The 23,008-nt window shown below is 41.5% G+C and overlaps 1 protein-coding gene across 3 annotated transcripts in view; it reads right to left on the reverse strand.

Annotated features, from left to right (window-relative positions):
- LOC114000590 (phosphatase and actin regulator 1) overlaps positions 1-23,008 on the reverse strand; it is a 147,139-nt gene that overhangs the window by 27,274 nt on the left and 96,857 nt on the right. The window lies entirely within an intron of this gene.

The following is a 23,008-nucleotide window of genomic DNA, read 5'->3' on the forward strand; positions in this document are numbered from 1 at the left end:
CTACGTCCTCATTTCCATCATCCTTATGGTCTGACAGCCTGCTCCTGATTCCCTTAAGTCCCCCCTTGATAAGCTCCTCAAACAAACCCAACCCCTTCTCCAGCCCCTCCCTTCCAAGCTCTCACAATTAACTCTTTTCTTGGTCTCTTGCTCATTTAATTTGATTTCTTCTCATGCTGTTACAGTGACTTCTGCCCCTAAACCACCTTGGGGCTTTACAAACAATTCCACCAGGTCTTCAGAACAGTGCCATTTTAGTTCTTATTTTGCCTCTTAATTTCTAGGTTTGCCAGATACTGAACTGCTGCTAACTTCTCACTTAATCTTTGAAAATCTTGATATTTGTTACAGATACCGTAAATTAAGGAAAGTAGGCAGCTATTGCTTTATTACTATGGCTGCGAAGACATATTTATTTCACACCAAATTTCAATACACCATCTCCAGTGCACCGCTCTGACCTTGGCAAACACCAGGTGTGAAAGCTTCCCTTTTCTGCCTTCCCTCCTGCGCTGCCCAGAATAAAAAATTGTTAATGAAGCCCACCTAGCTTGCAGAGGTTGATTTCAGCAGTTTGATTGCTGAATTGCTGCTGTGCCTTTTTTCATTTAACATCACGGGGGCTGCACGAGTCTGTCAAGAGGCCACAGGTCAGAAAAAAAGTGTCTCATTAGCAGCACAATCAGAATAAAGAGGAGAAAATGGAATGTGAGGAAGGATCCTGGTGCCATGAAGGTTGCCTGGAAAAGAATGAATCTGCTCATGAAAACTAAGAATCAAATGGGAGGTGGTGCTGCTGTTGATCAGAAAGGTAACTCTGGCTGTTTCATCAAGCTGAGTGCAGGGGTCTAACCAAGAAACAGGCAAGACAGGCCTTGACAAGTAACCTTTAACAGTACTTTCTGTATTCAAAATCTCGTGTGGACATGCCTGACCCTCACTGGCCCACTTCTGCAGTTTTGCAATTTGCATCAGGCATTCAAAGGGACAGGAAAGCTTTTTACAATTTGTGCTTTGCAATGTATTGCCTGGTTAACACTTTATATGTTTTTGCAATATTGATAACAACTGTTTTGCAAATACACTGACAAAGGTTTTACTACAAAGAAAACCTTCCCAAGATTTACGGTGACATAAAGAAAGCCTTGCTAGGCTTTCACTGAAAAAATAATATCCAAATGAGATTGTCAGTGAAAAATAAAACAGTTTGCTCACATTTACAAACTTGACAGCAAACCAATTTTCTGAATTAATGCTCTGCATGATCAAATGCATCACACTCCCTGTACTAGACAAGAGGAGCTGAGCAGCTCTTCACAAGGACAATGTGTGGTGGGGCTTATTTTGCTGGGTGTTTTTATTTTTTTGTTTCTTTGTTCTTATGAATTTGCTCTGGGCTAGGTTGTTCATATTATGGTGGATGAGTAGGAGTTTAGGGGCAGGAGGGACAATTGTGCAAAATCAATTGCTGTAGACCTAAAATATTGGCTGATGGGGGTGTAATGTCTTCAGGGAGCAAGAGGAAAGGAAGGCAACATTTTCACTGATGGATGCTACTGTTTGGAGCCTGGCCAGAAAACTGAGAACTCAGAATGAAAAGTTTCTGGTTCATGTGGCAGTGTCCTGCAGGAGCAATTAAAGAAAAAACTGGCTGTACATTTCCCTGGGCACTACAAAACAGTTAAATGAAGTACTCAGTGATGCTTACCCTGCTCTGCATTGTGGCCATTCCCAGGGGGCTCTCAGGACAGCAGCCAACCAGTTGTAGGCCTTCAGGTCAGAGTTTTGCAGCCCTTTTGTCTGGAAGCACCTTTGAAGCAAGATGCTCCTGGCTGCCTAGACTGTCCCCTACCAGAAGTCATGGATTTTCTCTCCCCGATCTCTTGTTTTGCTGTGGATGAGCTCTAAGAAAGAGCTGGTTAATGCCATCCACCTCATTGATATCCTGTGAACAAGATAATTCTGGATGTGTGTTTTCTGGGTACCAGGAATTCATCTTCTGCCCAGAGAACAAGAAAATTTAAGAGCCTAGTATGGGGTCATCTGCAAGTATAATGGTTGGATATAATACTGGGCTTGCTGGAGAATGATTCCCCATATACTTACCAGGTTTATTAACTCTGAGTGTTTGCAGATACAAAAGGAAGAACCTAGCAGCTCTCCAGCACTTGAATGGTGACATCTGGTGTGTATGACCCAGGAACAGGACTGATGGGCAAACAGGTCACCGGTGGTCACAACAGAGCACGCAGCAGCATGGTGAGGTGTCCAGAATATCCCCAAGACATCTGTGAGCCAAGCCACAGCTGTTCCTCATGACTTAAGTGACCCTGATGTAAAATAACTTCTGAGCACAGCGAGGCATAACCTCTTGAGCAACTCCTGAATTTATTCTTTGGATGCAAATCTCTTTTAATCAGCTGCAACTGGGCTCATACTATCCTAGAGATTGCTATAAGAGAGGAGTAAATCTGAGCTGGGCATGTGAGAATCCCAGCTGCTACAAAGAACTACTTGTCACATTGCTCTTTAGTTGGCATAAATGAGCATGACTGAACCCAGTAGAACTGCACTGATTTACATCAACTGTATAATTAAACATGAGGAAAATTCAATTGGAGTAAAGAGTCTTAGTGTTGTCTAATTTACCTTGCCTTCCCCAATAATAATGCTGATAGCAAAGCAGTTTTGATGAAGTATAGGCTAGCAGGGGCTCTTTGCACTCCCATGCGAAGTATGGAATATTTAAAGAGAAAAATGGAGGAGAAGAAAATTTTGTATTTGCTTCTGCCAGTTAATTGTTATCAGAAAGTAGAAATGAACTACCTACCTCTTTTTCTTACATCACTGCGCAATGAGCAAAACATCATTGTAAACCTGGAGGTTCACTTTCTCTGAAGTATCAGCCCAGATATTGCCAGCCAGACTGTAAAGTCTACAGAGAACTATCATTCTCCTAAACAGGATTTATAAAATGGGATTAAACACAGTTTTATCAATGAATGAATGAACTGAAGGCATATTAAATAGAAAATCCGTACCCAAAAAAGTGAGTGTAAGACTTTCACGCCAATAAAATTCCTGTACTAGTCTCCATTAAGATGTTTGCTAATCTGTAGGATATATCTCTTCCTTAAAGCTCTCTTTCCTGTGTGACAAGTCTCCTGGTATCAGTCATGATAACATGATTTATAACTCATTTTCCTGAGAAATTAGGGCAATAAAACCATAAGGAATGTTTGCCATGATTCAGTAATCATGTAATGACTGCTCTCCACTTCCCTGTTGACTTTAAATATTCAGCCCCTGGGAGATGGTGGTGCTTCTGCAGTTATAAAGAAGCCTGTGGTAATGACTAGAGCAGACCAAAGTGGGCAGAGACCTCTGTTCATCCCTGGGAAAATGGGTGAAGCACCACTGAGGCAGAGTTTAGAGGAGAAGTAGGTAGACAGTTTTGGTAGGAAGTACTTGCTTTTGGTGAAAATCTAAAAAACTGCTAAGTATCAGTTGAAGATCCAAGTACCTTACTGGCAAGGTACTTCCTCTGCTTCAGTATCCCATTTTGTTCCCTGGACCGGACTGTCTGATCCAGGATAGCTACATCAGCCCCATATCCTGGAGGAGAGAAGCAATGTTTTTGCTCAGCACTAGTGCACTGCAAGAAATACAGAACAGTCTGGAATGTGAGCCAACCAAATTACAGTTCCCGTAACACATCTGCAGTCATGTTTCCAGCTGGGCTCTTCAGGAAAATCAGATTTACAACTAAAATTATTCAGACTTTAATTTAGGCTCTAAGCAGTCTTTTACTACCCCCCAAAATTATGCTTATCCCAGACTTGATTTTGTGTTGAGAAACAGCTTCAATATAGACTTTAAAGCTCTGATTAGTCTAGATTGCAGTGAGGATTTTTGGGAAAACTAATCAGCAAATTTTCTGCTTGCTTAAGCATCTGTGGATAGTGAAAAACATAACCAAGCTGGCCCTTTGTTTAAAACCCTAAAACTGACCAATTAGTTTTCCCATTCTTTAACCCACGTGAGTCCATTCTTGAGTTATGACTCAAATGATGCCACCTTTTCTGTTCCAGCTGACTGAGGGATTGATTTATTATGGTTTTGACTTATTCCTGGGAAAGTTACAAGCTCCCCAAGAAAGCACTATCTGTTCAGATTAGGTCTTCTGAGAAAAGAGAGTCGTATTCAAAATGTAGATTTTGACAATTCATTATGTCTGCATAAAGTCAAAATCTTGCCTGTCACATACAGAATATATTTCTCTAAAATACAAAAATAAAACAGAATCGTCTTGGACTGTGAGCTCTGTATTTCATTAAAAGAAATAAAGGAATGACTAGATAGCCCTATAAGTCTGAGCAGGAACAGTGTGAATAATGACATATCCAAGTCATCAATCTTTCATTAGACCACTATCACAATGCAGACACCTGCATTTTCCCAAGGAATTAGTTAATTTCTTTTCTAAAGATAATGCCAAGCAGTGATAGACACACAAATTCAGATTTTGGCCCCCTTTTCAGCAATACTAACTGCGAAATGCCTACTGATATGTGGAACATTGCAAGATCATAAAGTTCATGTCTCACACCCCGAGCTTTAAAATGGAGCCTCCCCTGTTTCATTACTGTACTGTTCTATTAACATCAAACCTCTCAGCCAAATGCTGGATGCTCACATAAAATATGGTCATGCTAGTTTAAAGAATTTAAAAAAAAAAAAAAGGTTGAATAAAGATAGTTACACCACATAAGCCTTGCAGCATTACTTCTCAAATCTCTTATCCCTAGTCCCAAGAGCAAAATATCCAACAACTGCAGTAGGAAACAAAGAACAATCCTTTTTAGAAGAGGGAATTTACTATGTATCTAATTCAAGAATGTATTTTTGGAACAATAAAAATGAGATATTTTTGAGTACTAGAAATCCAGAGGGAAAAATGTACTAAATGCTGGTTGAAATTCTAAAGCATGCCAGAAAAAACAGATGGATGTTAGGACCCATTGTAATAAGGAAAAAAATGTTCTAAAATGTTAGCGATTGTCCTTCTGTTGTCTATACAGCATTGTGAGAAGACACTTGCTTCTCCAAATGCAATAATATTGAATCAAAAGCTGAATTTACAAAGCTAAAGGGATCATAATTCACAGTTCAAGGTCAATCCACAAATGACTTGAATAAAATGGCACCACAAAAATCAATCTGAGCTGAACAGATATGCTTGCTATCTACAGGCATTATTGTGTCTGGTTTGTTTTAAAATCTCTTCTCTCTATAGTAATGTAGTTTTATCTCTGTGAACAAACATACTTCCAGCAATGAGTCTTTAAAGATGTATTTTTGAAGGAAAGATCTAGATGCTAAATCTTAGGAACATTGTTTGCCTTACACCTTATATTAACTTACTTTTTTCTGGTTAAGTACAACATTCTTTTTCTCCAAACACTAGTTTTTGAAGGCTTCTTCTACCAATTTCTGCACTAACTCAGTTTTAAGGTGTAACCTTGTATTTGGAAGATCTGTAGGAGACCAGATCGCCATCAATATATTTAAAAAGGTGTCCTTGGTTTTCTGCTGCTGAAGGGCATCATGGACCATCCTATGGACTGTTCTGCCAAACATTAGACCTGAGGCAGGGGCCCAGACCCCTTCATCTCTTTGTCACCCAACCAAGCCAGCTGTGACTGGAGTTGTGACATCACTCCCTGGTGTTTTTAGCAACTTGGATTAAACAAATCTGGGACATTTCTCTAGTTTCCAGGTGCTTCTTACCATAAAAGTTACACTCTTAAAAGCAGAGCCATCTCCAAGCAAGAGACAGGAGTGCAGAACCCCCTTCCCTCTTAGCATTTTGCTCGCTCCAACTCCAGGTGCTCAGGGAAGTTTTCGTGGTTGAGCATAGTTTGATATTGGAATAAAGCAGTTACTTCCTCTGTGTATATGGTGTGGCCCTGGGATGGAGAGAGGAAATGATGCTTCAGGTAGAAAGAAGTTCTGTGCAACCAGGGAAGAAGACACGAAGGGAGGCTGAGGGATGACAATGGGAGCATGGCCCCACTCCCAGACCTCCTACAACCCTCCAAAGCCCCAGTGATCTTTCCCAGAACCACTCTCCTCTAAAGATCCTCTTCTGAGAAATCTGCTGCCACAAACTTAAATGTTACCTATGCTGAGAAGCAATCGCTGGCTCTGGGGAAGGGTTGAGAGTTAAAGCACATAATAGAAGAACTATCTTCCCTATATTTATTTAGCATGAAGATCAAACCTCCTGATGGGTCTTTGTGGACCACAGTGACTACATGGTGCTTATATGGACCATGGTGACTGGTGAAGTGCTGACACTTCTAGCACAGACAGAATACAATCTATTTAATGAAAAGAAAAGCAGTACCTTATTTTCTTATACACATATATATGCATTAACACAACTGTAGTACTAAAATATCAGGCCAGAGACATTTAAAGCAAATAAACCAACTTTGCTTGGCAGTCCAAATAATCTGTGACCATCGTGGAAAATGTCAATCTAAAATGGAAAAAGTGGTTGGTTTCGGGGAAGGAGACCTGGGCAGGGTGCTTCACCAGCTTGCTTATGTCAATCTCAACACATACATGGCCAGCTTGATAAAGTCTTTTTTGTTGCTACAGACCACTCAAAGAACAGAGAGAGGAATTACCATAGAATGGTTTGGGTTGGAGGGGACCTTAAAAATCATCTGCTTCCAACCACCCTGCCATGGGCAGCAACACCTTTCACTAGACCAGGTTGCTCAAAATCCCATTCAACCTGGCCCTGAACAGTTCCAGGGATGGGACATCCACCACTTCTCTGGGCAACCTGTTCCAGTGTCTCACCACCTCCTCAGTAAAGAATTTCTTCCTAATATCTAATCTAAACCCACCTTCTGTCAGTTTGAAGCCATTCCCCCTTGTCCTGTCACTACTTGCCCTTGTCAAAAGTCCCTTTCCATCTCTCTTGTTGGTTCTCTTAAGGTACTGGAAGGCTGCTACAAGGACTCCCCAGAGCCTTTGCTTCTCCAGGATGAACAATCCCAACTCTCTCAGCCTGTATTACATATATCCCTTGACCATGTTACTTTGTTATAGACCATTTTACCAGTGCCAGCATGAAGAAAGGTAAACGAACAATACTGCAGAAATAACATTCATCTCCAAATAGGCACTTTACATTGGTAATGTAAAAAAAAAAAATCAACTTATCCACTTTCTGAGAAATGAATCAAAAGCTAAAATACTCAGTGACTCGGAACAGCCACAATACAGGAACTCCAAATAAAAGCTTTTATAACAGAAGTTGGCAGTGTTAGCAATTCAAAACCACGACAGTTTGTTTTCTAGGAGAAAAGATGCATAGGGAATAGCATGGTTCCCATACTTTGTCTTGTTACTGAAGTGGAAAATTCCTGGAAGTGAACAAATATGAGAGTTTTAAGAGTGTTTAACTATTTTGTGCCAGAGGGATTTCAGACCCCCCAGACTGTGGGATATCAGATCCCCAGACTTCATGAAAGGCAGGTGATAAATAGCAGTGACTTTCTGCAAAGGGCTGTGCCTAAAATTTTCACTTGAAGATTAAGAATTAGCACTGTCTGAAACATTTGTGACAAGCACTAAAATTGCCGGAAAATTGAGTTCCAGAAGGTCAGAAACTATCTGCAAGGTGAGGTCAAACTTAGTGAGCAGTTTCAGCTGAAAAAACAACTCACTAGATATACTTTACTTAAAAATAAGGATATTTGGAAAGTATTAAAAAATGGATTAGACAATATTTAATTCTGACCTGAAATTCTAGTTTTCAGTGTGTAATAAAAAATTAATGCCTCTACTTGCTATTTTTATTCAGTTTTCCCTACTCCACTTGTTAATTATTTTGTTCCATTTGAGTACCAAATGCAAAAAATCCCTTATTCCACCAACTCCAGTAAACACAACTCCCCTTGCAGTAACTGCCATGGTAATTACCAGCAGAAATTCACTGAGGTGGGTTACAAGGAGAATTCTACCCCAGTGTTGCAAGCTTCAGTGCAGATACTTTGCTCATTCCTTGCCATTTAATGGTCACATCTGCATCTGTTATAACTGCTGATCATACCAGGTTTTTGTCTTACAATGTTGATTCTTTTGTATGTGCATCACTGACTGCATATTCTTACCCTTTTAGAGAATGCTCCTCATATAAATTCCCAGCCAGTGTGTATTTACCACCTTCATTGTCAGAGCCTCTATGCATTAACAAAGTTCAGAAATAGTTTTTTTTGAAATCCTAGCATCTCATGGAACATCAATGGAAATATGCTGCACCAGAGACAGAAAATACTAAAAGTGTCTAGCTAAAAAAAAAAATAAAAAAATCCCTGGTTAAAATTAAAAAGCCCTTACGCCTCAAGAAACTGCACACTTGTTATTTTGACAAGATATTAGATATGATTTGCTCACAGTTATATCATCACCTTTAGGTGAAATCTAGTGGCCTAAAAGCACGACAAAATATTTTTTGTTCAGGAGAATTCTTGTCCCATCTGCCTTTTCTTCAGTTGAAGATACTGAGACACATATAATTACCTGTAGGCTAAATTTGGACTATAAAGTGTTAATCTTTTTTTTTTTCCTTGTTGCTTTGTATATATTTCCACAGCAAAACAAATGGAATGCTACAAAGAGGCTTATCACACCAAATAGGAAATTAGCAGCAGGGATCAATAACCTCCAAGGTAACAAAGATCCTATTTCCAGGCAAATACTCTTAACTTCAAAATAAACAAAACTCTCCTCATGAAACAAAATACTTCCAGGGGGACATACAAACGCTGTGCTATGCTGATCAGGCTGCAGCCTTTCTCTTTGTCTTCTGCACAGTGTGACATCAGCTTTTTACATTTTCTCCCTGAAGTTTTGGGGGCTCAGTTAACCTACTACTGAAGTTCCTCCACTCTTAGTTTTCTGACTATTATTAGGCATCAGGTACCTGCACAAACAAATCCACAGTTCCACCTGACACTTTACCAATGTGAAAACCTGCTTCATTACCACATTCTAGTTGCTGGAGTGAAATCAGTATTCTTTTCATTATATTATTTCTTAACTAGAGGTGGTGTTGAACTACATCATCGGGGGAGGGAATGCTTGATGGCATCTTCCATCTTCCTTACAAAAAACAGGAAAGAAAACTCTTCCTGGCCCTGTTGAACTAAAGAATGATTTCTCCTTTACACTTCAGACACTTCACTTCTTAAACATCATTAGAAAGTGTTGTAGATGTCTTCCCTGTGACATTTCACATGAAGGTGCTATCAAAATCCATATTTTGCAATTGTTTGCCCCCTAAAGAAACACTGCCTTACATTGGTGACTTTTTTTTTTGAGCTCCTTACTGGTCTGAATAGTTGATGCAGCTGGCATTCAGACAGAAAGGCTGAAGATAATTAATATTTAAAATACTTTGCTCTCAAGATGAGCAAAGTATTTTTGTTCATGGTTGCTGACATACCATAGGAGAAGCCTGGATTTCCCTGCAGGGCACTCAAATGCCAAGACTGTGAAATACCTCTGTCCTGGGCATTCAGTGCCCTGATTTTGTGGCATACACTTGCTTTTTGCATATCCAGCTGCAATGATGGCAAGGATACAGGGCTTAGAAAATGGCAGCAAAGAGAATCAGCAGAGTCACCCTGTCAAAAATCCCTTCTAAGCATTTATTGATGATGTACAAAGTGTTCATAAAACTGGGAACTGCACCTACTGCAATGAGAAGCTGCAGATTAGTAGTAAAACAGGCTGGCTAGGATGGCCTGGGCAAACAGACACAGTGCCTGCTCAACTTCATTTTTGGTTTAAAACTAATTTCTCATGTATTCACACTGAGTTGAAGCAAAAGAATACACCCTTTCAGCCCCTCCTAGCCCCCACTGGCCACAGACATGTCGACTTGTGTTTTGCTTTACAAGCATACTGAATTTACATCGGTACCTTATAGTTTATTGGGTGTTAAGCCTACTCTCATGACTGGAAATTATCTGGTGCTAATAACAACTTTGCTCTGCTGAGACCATCTAATGAACTCCAGCTGCTAAGGAAGGGGGGTGGGGGCAAAATGTCTCACAACTGCTACACTCTGGCAGCTTTTCAAACTCCAATAAGCAGTGTTTTTAGCAAAATGCGCATCAAATACATGCTTCCACCCCATTTTCTTCCTTAGAGCCATCAGAATAATTGCTGTACAATGCACTACTGGAGATCATTGCTGCTGTATAGATACCAGACAGCACCACTGCAAGTTGTCTGGGATGTTTGCGAGAGGACCAAGATCCCAATTCCCCAAACTGAGAAAAAATAATAAATTGCTGTTTCTGGATTCACCCACAGATAGAAAGTTTTGAAGGTAGATCTTAAGGTTCTGCTTCAGATAGCTAGAAAGGGAGAAAAGAGCTATACAAGGGTGCAAGGAAACTGAAAACTCTCAGAAGTGAAACTGGGACTCTGGTTTTTTTTTGTTTTTTGCTTAGGCAGAGGTGGACTGAGGCGATGCAGAGGTGCACGGCTGAGAGAAATGCATGTTGAGGGAAGCTGGGTGTCTGGAGTTGATTTCCATGTGAATGCAGAATGTCTGCGAGATGTTCTTGTTTAGAAACTGAGTCCTGGTAATTTTTTCCATAGAGTACCATACAAGGAGTTTGGTCTCAAGGGCTAATCCCATATTCTCTTGGGACTGAAGTAAGCTAGAGATTTTTATGGCCTACATGTCATAGACAGGCATTTGTCAAAGCTTGTGACCTGGCTAAATTGTCTGTGCTGGCACAGCCATTGTGCAATAACCCAAAGTAGGAGACATTCGTCAAACATTGCATCAGAATAGCTTTATGAAAATATTCACCTTAGACTGGGGGGAGTGAAGGGAGTCATGATCTGGGAAATCTGAGACAGAACTTGGCCACTCTGCAGTGCCAAAGGCACACACACAAAAAAAATCAGTCATACACTTCAAAAGGCTAATACATATTGACTTTGTCAGCTCTTTTGATAATTTGCGCTATCACAGACTGGTGGAGGTTGGCAGGGATCTCTGGAGGTCATCTGGTCCAACCCCCCTGCTCAAGCAGGGCCACCTAGAGCCAAGACCATGTACAAAAGACTTTTTGAATATGTCCAAGGAGAGAAACTCCACAACCTCCCTGGGCAACCTGTGGCAGTGCTTGGTCACCCTCACAGGGAACAATGTTTCCTGATGTTCAGGAAACATCATGTTTCTGTGTTTCAGTTTGTGCCTGTTGCCTCTGATCCTGAGGAGAGCCTGGCTCTGTCGCTTTTGTACCCTTCCTTCAGGTATTTATGCACATTGATAAGATCCCCTGAGCCTTTTCTTATCTAGGCTCAACAGTCCCAGCTCTGTCAGCCTTTCCGCATAGAAGAGGCCCTTCGTTGGACTTTCTCACATATGCACATATCTCTTTTCTACAGAGTAGCCAGAAGTGGACACAGCACTCCAGATGTGGCCTCACCCATGCCCAGTAGAGGGAAAAGATTACATCCCTTGACCTGCTGGCAATACATTTTCTAATGCAGACCAGGATACCATTAGCCCTGTTTTTTCCCCCACCAGGCCAAGTTGCTGGCTCATGTCCATCAGGACCCCCAGATCCTTTTCTCTCAAGATGCTCTACAGCTGGTTGGCCTCCAGCATATACTGGTGCATGGGGTTGTTCCCTTCTAGGTGCCTTTGCTGAACTTTATGAGACTTCTGTTAGCCCATTTTTCCAGCTTGTCAAGGTCCCTCTGGATGGCAGCACAATCTTCTGGTGCATCACCCACTCCTCCCAGCTTGGTGTCATCAGCAAGTTTGCTGAAGATACACTCTGCCCATCACTCAGATCATTAATGAATGATGTTAAAGAGGAATGGACCCAGTACTGACCCCGTGGGGTACACTGCTAATTACTGGAGTCCAACTACACTTTGTGCCATTCAACATCAGCCTCTGTGACCAGCCATTCAGAGTTTTCAATCCATTTGCCCATCCAGCCCATACTTGGACAAGTGAGGAATCTTATGGGAGACAACGTTGAAAGGCTCACTGAAGATTACACAGACATTATCTACTGCTCCCCCCTTGTCTACCAGATCAGTCATTTCATTGTAGAAGTTCACATTGATCAAGCATGACTTCCCCTTGTGAATCCATGTTGACTACTACTACAACTTTTTTGTCCTTTACGTACCTAATCCTCCAGGATTAGCTGCTCCATCACCTTCCCAAAGATCAAGGTGAGGTTGGCTGACTTATAATTCCCCGACTCCTCCTTCTTGAACATAGGAGTGACATTTGCTTTCCTCCTTGTCTGGGAGGACTTCTCCCAGTTGCCACAACCAACTAAAGAAATATTAAAGAAAATAAGGATGGTACTGAATTTTTAGTAATGCTGGGTCAAATTCATCCTTTCAGATATACCTTTATGCCGAATAGTGAGGGAGCATTGTTCTCTGGAAGATTTTAACACATGCCCTAGTTGTTAAAACACGACATGTTTAGTGACAAGTGCACAGAGCCGAGAGTAAGGCAAGGTACAGTGATGGGCAGGTGGGAGAATCAAATCTGAAGCAGTTGAGTGTGCAACAATCAGGGAAGATGTTGACACAAGTGAGTTGTCATGCCTGCTATTCCCTCACTGATGCCCTGCATTTCCCCGTCACTGTCTTTATATCTGCTCTTTATACTGCTGCACAGTATCTCAAATCAAGGTAGAGTGGAAGGGGGATACTGGCACCACCAAAATACAGGATGAAAAAGGACAGAATAAAGACTCTGAAGAGAAGAATTAGTCAAGACAAGGGCAAATAAAAGTACCTCCCAAAAATGTGTCATATGTGATGGGTTTCAGAGACAAATATCGTATCTTTTCACTGCTGTTGAGTCTTTTTTAATCTATCATGTTACATTAGAAACCATGATGGAGCCCTTCGCTGGCATTAAACAGTGCAATGCAAAATCTTGGCAGCTCTTGACTGCAGCAGAGTATTAGATTTTCTTTGCTAGTCTAGTCTGAGGGGGAAGATGAAATGGTGGAGTATCACATAGCTCTGTGATGCTTGCAATTGCCCAGGTCTCTCTATCTCATCATTTATGTCTGCCCAAACAAAGGAATGGTGAATGGTCCTGGTCTAACCTGAGGGTGAAGGATACCAGGCATTTACATGCAGCTGCTAACCGGGAAAAAGGAAAGAGTTTCAGGGGATGTTCTACCTCTGGAACATCACCCACTCCTTTTCCTGAAAGGAGTACAGGGAGGTTTTGGGATCAACTGGAGAATCCCATGATGGGGAGATTCAAGAAGGCACCAAACTCCCATCAGAGAAGTTGCTCCCCACTTCAAGAGTGATGTGCAGCTGCAGTGCCTCTGTAAACCTGACTCCAAACAAACCAGTTCCGGTCAGAGGGGCTGCTTCTGAATCCTGGATTTTATAGCTTCCCCAGGGCAGGGAAGCTGCCCAGAAGAAGCTTCCCCCTTGCAGAGCAGCAGAGGATGCTCTAGGAAAGCCTGGGATCATGGATCAGGTGCTCCAACTTCCCAGCGCAGCCCAATAGGCCAAAGGAGCTTGTCCATGCTGCTTGCCTGCCTAGCTGGAGGTGGGCAAGCTGTTGGGCCATGAAGAGACCTTCATGGCAGATGAGTAGGGACCTTTCCCTGTAACTTCTATGAGGGCCTCCCCAGGATAGCATTTACTGACAGTTTACATATAGCAGCCTTCCAGTACCTTAAGAGAACCAACAAGAGAGATGGAAAGGGACTTTTGACAAGGGCAAGTAGTGACAGGACAAGGGGGAATGGCTTCAAACTGACAGAAGGTGGGTTTAGATTAGATATTAGGAAGAAATTCTTTACTGAGGAGGTGGTGAGACACTGGAACAGGTTGCCCAGTGAGGTGGTGGATGTCCCATCCCTGGAAGTGTTCAGGGCCAGGTTGAATGGGGTTTTGAGCAACCTGGTCTAGTGAAAGGTGTTGCTGCCCATGGCACGGGGGTTGAAACCAGATGATCTTTTAAGGTCCCCTCCAACCCAAATCATTCTATGACAATACAAATCTACGATCTCCCTGCCCACTCCTCCCTGCAGGGCCTGGGTGCAACCAAGCTGCTGTATGCCTTCCCACCAGGTAACTGATGTCCTCGAGCTTGTAGAGGAGAAGAGACCCCAGTCCAGGAACCATTCCTGTTCCCCACTGGAGAAGCAGGCTGGCACCTCTGTAGCCCCAGATGTCTGAGATCAGGGTCTCCTGCTTGCAAGGCTACCTTTTAAATCAAAGCCAGTTGAATGCAGGGAGGCAGGAAGACCATTTCTATCTTGATCACTGCAATAAAGGAAATTATGAAGACTTTTCCAGCATGCTGAAAAACTCCAATATTCTTTAGCATAAAGCTGATTATAGATGACATTAGAGATGCTTGCTCATTTAGCAAATACAATACATTGAATGCTTGTTTTATTAATTATTCATTAACCAGCAGTGTTGCTGCCTCCTGAATTCAGCGATGTCAGTGAAGAAGCAAGTTACTGAATTTATCTTGGTGCTAATGTGCTTTCCCTGTAGTTTGCTGGTTTGAAAGTTATTTATTATCAGAAAGGTAAGCAATGAATATTACAGGCTGTACACTTGGAAACACATTGATGTGGCCTACCACAGAGGAGAACATGTTCTCTTCACTAAAGTTATTAACATAAATGCTAATTTTACACACTCAGGTCTGAGGCTAAGGACTTTGGTTAATTCCCACATATGGTCTGTGCAGTGCTTATGAATCTCAGTGCACTGAAAAGGGAGCATAATTCCCATCCAGACTTGCCTCTAAAAGACTGGTTGTAATTTTTCTGTATGTATGCAAAAAAGTCCTTATTCATCTGTAAGTGATCTTTGTGTTAACGCTCTGTCTTACAGAAAATACGCAAAATCCCAACCTCACGTAATGGTACCGGGTGTAATGGTAAGTATATTTGCTTTCTGGCTATATTTGTCCAAAAGACATTTAGTCCCATATAAAACAAATCTATTAAACATTAAATCTTATTTGCTATTTTTCAAAAAGTCATCTCTGTTTACTCACATACAATAGCCTGCATGTGAAACTCTTGGGTTTCTGGGCATAGACAGATGACCATGCACATAAGTTAGACTTACTTCTCTAGCAGTCCTGTTTCTACTCCCAGTAATAGCCACGGTGCACATATATGAGCACCCATATATTTAAAAGCCGATTGGAGTCAGGATAAAAAATTGTGTTTATGTGTTTGACTGCTTTACAAGGATTGCCTGTATTAAATCTCCTGCACATGTGTTGCCAAATAGGCCACAATACACTGAAGGGGCGGGGGGGGGAAGTGCAAACTGTAACTTCTGAGAGAGGTTAAATATTTTGCTAAAAAGAGCAATTTCTCCATTTTACAATCATCAGCCTATAAAATGAAATTCATTCCTGCCAGTTTGCTTCTTTTATTTACTTGTACTGATATGTGATTTTTTTCCTTTACAGAAATTACAAAGTCATCCAAGCTAAGCAACTGTTGTGTTTTTGATTAACTCTCCACAATCAGCAGACAGAAAATATGAAGATTTATAGTTAGATTTCTTTCAAGGTGGAAATTTATGAGCTAGTTCTTTATGGAGCTGCCCTAAAATTGTCAGTATTAACCAGCAAGATAAAAAACCAAAACCAACAAACCACCTTCACTTTTAAAGCCAGAATATAATATTTTGAAGTAGCTACTTCCTTGCTTGTGTTTGTTTCACCTGTTTTTATTAATGCCATTCTTTTACTCAAAAGGGAGTACTGCATGGACTCCATGTGGCCTCTTGTTTACTGGAGACATAAGACTATTTCTACTACCAAAATACATTATTTTGCTACTGCCACAAGCTTGCATTATATCATCGTGAATTATTTTGCCCAGCAGAGAAATGTGGCTTCCTCTTAGATAAAAGCTGACAGTAGTTTGACAACTAAAAGCAACATTGCAATCAATTCAGGGCAGAAAATGAAGGATACCACACCTCACTGAAACTACAAAGGAAATTAAGGTAGACTTAATATATTTATCTCAGCTGTGTTGACAGCCTGAATTAGACCTCAAATGCAGACTGTGTCAGGGGGCTGAAGAGTATAGGAAGCTTGAAGGTGAAATTGTGGCCCCATAATATATTGTGCCTTGACTTCTGCACAGAAAGGATGGGAGAAACAGATGCTGCAATGACAGTGTGGCGTGACTTGAACTGATTCCATGAGAGCAGGCAACGGGGAGCAGTGACAGACTCCAGGAATAAGAAATTCCTTTCTGGGCTGGTGACATCTCTTATTGAAATGAACTTCTGACATGGAGAAAACACTTTCCGTTTCATCAGTGGTCACATGGGTGCCTCTGGGGAGACCTTGCCCTCAAATGTTGCTTCCTGCTGCCTGTTGCCTGCCATTAAAATCATCCCCCTCCTCAGCACAACATTCCCCCTCCTTTACAGTAATATAAATGAAATGTCTCTTTACATTTGAAGCTCCACCTTCTAACATGGAGAGACACATCTGCCCAAGCCTCTGTGAGGCTTTGCTTTCATAAAAAACAAAAAACATAAAAAACATCTCCTGGTCCTGGTTGAGCAAAGCTGATGGGGGCAGGGTTTCATCCCATTCCAAGGTGGAGCTGCAAAGGTTAAGGAGACTGACCATCCCCCATACGAGAAAGCATGTAGAGGTGATGTGTTTTGCAGTGGCACCGTCACCTCCCCTTTCCCTTGATTGCTCCATTGACCTTTTACCACAACAAATTACTCAGAGGAAGCAAACTCATGCTGCTAGTTATGAAATGCAAAACAACTATCAACTATCAAAACAATAGTAGTAGCATCATTCATGATGTTAGACATGCCTTTTTCTGTGATGAATGATGATGTTAGCCATGGAAATAAATATAAATTCCTAATATAAAGAGACAAGCGCAAACTGTGCTCAGAAATTAGGATACTTGTCCTACTGAAACACAGAGTTAGATGTCTAAAGAGAGCTCGGTATGTGGGTGTATTTATTCTAAAGCGCACAAACTTTGCTGTTATGACAGTTGGTCAAGTAGTGGAATTTTCCAAAGTTCATAGACACATATGTATATTTTGAGATCCCCCAAACTACCTTAAATATGTATATGTGTGCATGTGTCTCTTTCAGTGGCTTGCCTGAGGTTTGGAAAGCTCCTGGAAGATGCCAACTTCTCAGAATACTTTAACTACAAAGCCACTTTTCTTTTCCGCACAATAGAGCTCACCAGGACATAGATCACAGGAAAGAGCCCATCTCCCATCTGTACCCATGTGCAGAACCCAGACTAGTTCTGCTCAGAGTATTTATTCCCAGTGGTTGAGCCCAGATGTGTAGTGATAGCTGAGTTTCAGCTTGTCACCCATAAATAATCACCTGCTTTTTCTGCCTTCCTCCAGATGCTAAGGGCAATTTAGATAGCTCCCTTGGGGTTTCCACAAATGAAGAGCTTCCTCATAAAGCTAAACTAAACAGGAAAAAATGTGGTTTTCCCTAGGTACCATCACAGTTAAAACCTAGGCTCAGCCCTTTGCAGCTTTTCTCGGTCACCCCCATTCATGTATCTAGTGCTGTCGCATTGTCCCCTCTAATCCAGGATTTAGATGAGCTTGTTTACCACAATCCCATTTTCCGTGTGATTTATTCCCAGCACTCGACATGTGAGGAGGCAAGTGGCACACACGTACATGTGCGTGCTGCCGTCAGGGATGAGCTCTTGCTTTAGGCACTTGCTTTTCTCTCATTAGTGGAAGCTAACAATAAGTGTGAGAATTGCAGACGTCAAACGTAATTAGGAAGAAATTATTTCACGTTACCCAACAAAATGAGGTCTATGAATAAAGCCTAATCCTGCTGTCTGCCCATTCTTTTTATCCCTAAATGACTCGGAGATGGGGAGGGCACAAAATGCCCTCCACAGCACCAGATAGGGAACAGCCACGAGGAGATTCAGCCACACTCAACGGGGGCCATCATGCTGCCATCCTCTGGCTGAATAAACCCTCCCCTTAAGAGAACTGAAACACTGTTTAAATAATTAACCATTTCAAAAAGCTTAATCTCTTCACAGCCTAAATTTTAGTAGATAAAAATGATCACTTTGGACTATTCAGAACTTCGGACTTCAGAACTGCTGTGCATCCCAACAACTGTGCAAGCCTCTGAGACTGACCCTTTCTCAGCACTGGTAATATCTGTCACCTTCTCGGTGACGCTCAAGGTGCAATCCTTTTCCCAAACTGTCCTATTTTTCTGCTCTTCTTTCTTATTCTTTCTAGTACCTGATCTGAACAAGTCCAAAAACCTTTTAGGCAGCCTCATGACATTTAAAAAAAAAAAAAAGGTGCTTGTGGGAATTCACCAAGTTCATTTCATCACAGGATTTCTGTTTCTAAGCAGCTTTTTTCAGTACAGCTGAATATTGATCAAGGAATGCATAGAGTAGATTACTTTTCTGAACAAGGTAGTAGGTGACCATCATCTGTCAAACCTGCCACTCCATAAAGTTTTATGACTTCTCATGCTACATTTCTCAGTCACAGACATCTTGGTACTATTTCCAAAGCATCAATGGGACTATAAACACATCCAGCAGGTGTGCATGTCCATATCTCAAGTGTGCTTATTTACAGCCATATGCACTCACACAGTGTCTCTGTGATCTATTGCCTCATGATACTTGCAATACATTATTTATATTGCTTCAGATCAATATTTTCCACTTGCTAGTGCGAGGAGAGCACCCTGTATTGTAGTGAATAAATCTAGGGCTATACAAAAACCAATGCAGATCTCTACTGTATATCTGACAGAGGAGCTTGCCACTGATTCACTGCTTTAAGGCAAGCAGAACATTTAAAGCCAGCAGAATATATATAGTGACACACTCACAGGATTCAGTTGATAACAGAAAAAGCACCCCTCAAAGTCACAAGGGTGGCAATAGGTAGTTTGTTACTTTCTTCCTTATTTGTTTCTCATTTTATATTTAGTTAACGTGCAGAGGGCTGCTCCCGGATCTCATGTCTCTTTGCTTTCACACTGGGCATGGCCTTGGGTTAAACATGATCCCTACAACTAACAGCTTTTGGCAGCAGCACAGCACAAACTCTTACTGGCTTGCAAAATCTTACTGGGCTGCCTGTGGCACCTGCCAGTGAAGGGTAGCAGTCCTTGACAAGCACTGCTTGCCTGTGGACAGCCTTTATGTGCCTCCTCTGACTCCTGACCTACAGTCAGCGTGCCCTCTGCCCCAAGGTGGGTAGGAGTGTGCTGATGAGACAGACATGATGCTGACCAGTAATAATACTGTACATATCAAGAAGTTTCCTTAACACTGTTTATTAGCAATATGATCATAACCACTGGATTATCAGATTTTTTTGCATTATTATCCTATTCCAGCAGGTAGGAAAAGACAGGATGGAAACAATTCATGGAAAACAAAGATGCTGTCATGTGTTCTTGAAAAGCAGAGGACCAAAATCTCAGTTTTAATACTCCTGTATCTAATTCCTAATGAGCACCTTCACAAGAGTTGGGGGGTTAAAAGACTCAAAAAAGACTTGAGTGCTTTAGAAAGCCTCTCTTGTAGGACACATGGCATATCAGCCATAGTCTAAAGACATGTTGTCTCAGGGTATGGGAGAGACTTTGTGAAAGACACACAAAGAAACCAGGTCTTTCGAATTTAAGGGAGTGCAAAGTCCTCAGCAAAGTCTGGTGTTTTTCTAAAGAGCTCTTGTGCTTACTAAATAATATGTTGATTGAAAGTCTGTGTGGTCTCTTATGATCACCACTGTGATTCCTGGGTGAAACAGAAATGCCAGGACCGGCACTGAAGCACCTGTCTCAGTAGCAGGGACAGTCCTGCAGTCTCTGGGAGACATGTGGCTCTGCTGTCCATCAGCCATCAATGCAGGCCCTCCTCCTCACGGGGGGTTCCTGGCAGGCAATGCCTTTATCATCGCCCTGGGAGAACCTCCAAGTGTCACAGTCATAGCCCAGATATCCCCCATTTCTCTCACACTGATAGCCACTGAAAGCTAAATACAGGTCCTGCTGGCCCCTGCATAACCAGGGGACCCGTGCTTCCCAGCAAGTCCCTCACAGCCAGAGAGACTGGCAGAAGGGGTATAACTGTCTTTTGCCTCTGCCTTCCAGACCCCTGTTAACTTCCATACCTCTGTTTTTCTCCTTTCTGTCTTACAGTCACATATACACACTTCTTGAGCAGCTGTGAAGCTGTGCAGGCACCAGAGGGATGAAATGGAGGAGGAGTTTGGGAGAAGCTGAACAGGCAAAAAAACCCCAACCCAACCAACCAAAAAGCCAAACCACCCTTGAAAAAAATCCCCAAACCCGATACTCACTTAAAGATTTATTTAGCACAGAAGGTTTGCATTTCAAAGTAGAAGTTAATGGAGCTGTAAAGGTTTTTAGCAGACAAGAACATGGCCTCCAGCATCCATTTCATATCCCCAAGTCACATGTGGTTATGAGCTGGAAGTTCTGCATCTTAATTCACTATTTTTGCTCCTTGCTTCATAGTGCATATCACATTTTGGAGTAATCTGTTACGGTTTGTTTAGAGGAGGAGGCCTTCTAATTAGTTGCTGTAACTAGTTGCCATAATTACTGTTAAAGACTGCTCATGGTGCAGTGGCCTATTCATGTGGCTGGAATTCATATCATGTTGGATCTCCTGCCTTTGCTAGGACATATTTTCCCACCTTGGTCAAGAAGCTCCATTTTTGCTTGGATCTACATGTGCTGAGCCATGATATAGGATACAAACCAGCAAAGGTTTGTGAACATATGAAGTGTTTCTATGATAGACACAAACACTTTATCTCATGGCTAAGCTAACATTTAGGTGTGTAATGGGCCAGATCCTGCTATAGGATACAGTCCCTGCAGCCTCACCTTACAGCTGGTCTGGTGTAAGTCAAGTCACCATGCTCCCAGCATGGGAAACAGGCAACACAGTGAAATCTGCTCTGGAGTCTCTCTTCCAGTTGGTGGATACAATAATAGAGTCATAACAATTTCCTGGGACTAACAGGAGGTTCAGAGGTTCCAAGCTACATTTAAACAGGATCTGAACAGACCGTTCTCTGCCAAACTGATTCCTGGTGAGACTCTAATAAGGCTGGAGGAACTACACTTGGGGTGATTTTGGTCCCACACAGTATGTCAATGGCCAATCTCAATATGCTTGGCTATAAGCATCTTTAAAAATTACATCCTCTTTATAGTACTAAATTCTGATCTGCCAAATGTGGCAGCCAATGAGCTCTTCCAAACTAAATACTGTGAGGATTATGCATAAATACTGAAGTATCCTAATCAGCCTCTTGGTGAAAATTAATTGATCCATTACAGACAATAACTATATGCTGAAGTTTTTATTCTGCATTTTTTACTTCTGTAAGTAGCATATGTGATTTGATTGGCTGGCTATTTTAAACTCTAGGGAACTATTGGTGGAACAGTACAAATCCCTCTGAAATCCAAAATTGCCAGCTGCAATTATAGTCTGCATCTAGCATCTTCTCTAAGGACTATAAATGCTTCATTACTTTAATTTTGCTTGGCATTTGCATCACTGTGTGAGCATCACTGTGTGACAATTACCAAGCAACAGCAAAGGATGGATTCAGTAATGAAGTCTGGACAGTAAAGAAATACTGTTCAAAATGAAAAATTCAATTTTAATGTAATATTCAACAGTCTGTGCACATGGATACATTACATTTAGATACAAAGCAGTGGTTAAGACAGGCACCTCCCTTTTTGCTGCTGAAATGCCCATGGCTTTTTGCATATTAGAGATGAACAGAATTGTTCTGTCCTCATACTTCATTGTTTTCAACTGCTCAAAAGGATGAGATGCTAAGTTGTAAATACTAGTAATTAAAAGGTCAATTAAATGGCAACTGTACCATTCCAGTTAAGGCTTGTGAAATTCTACTAGTTTCAGTGATTTTACACTTAGACAAAGTGGGAATGAAACAGTTTCATTCAGCTCAGCTGTTTTTTTAACTCATATATACTCAATTTTAATTATTTGAACTATTTGTGATTGCCCCTAAGTCCTAGGGGCAATATTAGAAGGCAAGATCAAGCATTACAGCTCAGACTGAATTAGCAGAGCTGCAATTGGGGAAACAAACAACATTATGAGAATGTGGGTCTTAGGCAGGAAGGGGTTTGGGTATTGCCAAAATTAGCTTCTCTCGTTAAAAAGGCGTATGCTGAAGAAACATTCTTAACTGGGGAAAAAGCAGGTTTTGGAGAGGTGAGAAATAAAATACTTATAATGAAAAAGACCTGGGGCACAGTAAGTTGTGCAGAATCAATACTTGTAAATGACACTACTTTCCTTCATCAGCCAGAGCTGGAAAATTTTGGAGAGACCTAGGTAATTTAGGCAAATGGGCAACACAGTGGAAATGCTGTCCAATGTCATTGCAAGGTCAAGCAGTGCAATACGCTAAGAGATAAAAATTTCAACTCTTCGCATGCTTCAAAAGGGTTCAAAATGAATCATATATACACTGAGACTTTGTTGTCCTGCGCTGTTCTTTGGGATCCAGAGTTTGACGTGCAGCTACAGTCTAACAAGGTAGTAGGTTGAATAAAGACTGAACCAAAAAATCACACTACCAGCAACAGTGTAGTACCATCTAACATATTTTGGGCATGATTGCTGAGACCCCTCAACAAGAATACTGAAAAATTAGACACGTCTTGGAGTAGGCTAAGCATGATCCAGCACAAAGACTTTCAAAGACAGATTGGAAAGATGTGGTAACTTTTTTCCAAATAGGTGGTAAATGAAAAAGAGTAAAGCCATGGAAAAAAGTAAATAAAATGCTGAAAGTGGTATTTACCAGGAGCTCC

The sequence above is a fragment of the Pipra filicauda genome, unplaced genomic scaffold, assembly GCF_003945595.2.
Source record: "Pipra filicauda isolate LSUMZ 115617 unplaced genomic scaffold, ASM394559v2 scaffold49_size4853605_pilon, whole genome shotgun sequence".
Taxonomy (NCBI): Eukaryota; Metazoa; Chordata; class Aves; order Passeriformes; family Pipridae; genus Pipra; species Pipra filicauda.